Source organism: Protopterus annectens, chromosome 15.part0, assembly GCF_019279795.1.
Source record: "Protopterus annectens isolate FY-2018-M chromosome 15.part0, PAN1.0, whole genome shotgun sequence".
NCBI lineage: Eukaryota > Metazoa > Chordata > Ceratodontiformes > Protopteridae > Protopterus > Protopterus annectens.
Window position 1 is genome coordinate 209,201,396 of NC_056749.1, and position 1,107 is coordinate 209,202,502.

General features: G+C 35.0%; 1 non-coding gene across 1 annotated transcript; it reads right to left on the reverse strand.

The window, feature by feature from the left end:
• Window positions 1-236: 236 nt before the first annotated feature.
• LOC122790176 lies at window positions 237-339 on the reverse strand. Its single transcript, XR_006362941.1, has one exon. It is a non-coding gene; the product is annotated as a U6 spliceosomal RNA (small nuclear RNA).
• Between the last annotated feature and the right edge of the window lie 768 nt (window positions 340-1,107).

The following is a 1,107-nucleotide window of genomic DNA, read 5'->3' on the forward strand; positions in this document are numbered from 1 at the left end:
AATCATAGTAATCAGAAACAGCTTAATTTAACTCAACTAGAAATACAACCTGTTTTGAAAACATAGGCCATCCTATTATTATAGTATCCAATTTATGACATCACATGATAATAGGGAAAAATGTTCTTACTTTGAAGATTTATGGAAGAAGTGGAAAAGAAGTAGACTCCAACAAGATCAGGTGATAGCATAAAAAATGCAATAAAAGTACAAAAAGTTGGCTAAAAATAAAGAGGAAAAGAAAGGAAAAAAACTTACTTTTGCATGTCATCCTTTTGTAGGATCCATGGTAGTCTTCCCTATATCATTTCAATTTTAGTATATATGCTGCTAAAACACATCATCTAAAGAAGAATAAACAGTACCTGTAGAGAGTTCTAAAAACAATTTTGCCAGTGTAAGACAGAAATCCCAAACAATATACAGTATACCATTTAGAGAAGAGAGAGTAGCTTAGAAAAGAAAGAAATCGCAAGACTGGAGTTCAGTCACTCTGGAAAAAGGGTAAGCAACATAAAGAGGGAATTGCCAGTTTGGAACACTGCAATTTTTTACCTTGTACGCGAGCGCAATTTCCAACCATTATGGATGTCCTAGCTACTGCTGCTGCTAATGATCTAGAAATAAGATGTATTCTGATTAATGTGTCATTCTGTTTTAAACAATGTTTCATATTACTGCACTCAGTGCAGCACCAGCACAGCTGTTGCTGAATTGCTGCTGTTGAGTTCATTTCATATATATTTTTTAATTTATAGTAAGTAGACAATTTAACTTGTGTAGATACTATTGTGCATGCTCATAGAGTAATCAGGATTTTTGCATTGCTGCAAGCTATGTGATTTTATTCTCAGAGACTGCTGCCAGCTGCAAATTTGAGTGGTCACTCCCATGATATTGCTGCATATCAATTGGATTTGCACTCTGTTGCTACTAGCTGCTCAGTCTATACAGGTACATAGCTACATAGTTAGGTACTAGGTACAAAAGTACATAGGTACATAGCCAAGTACTAGGCTAGCACTAGTGAGTCATTTTAATCCGTGCAAATTTCCCTTTTAAAGGAGAGAATCAAAACTTCTACTTTGTGACTCTGAGGTCAACATC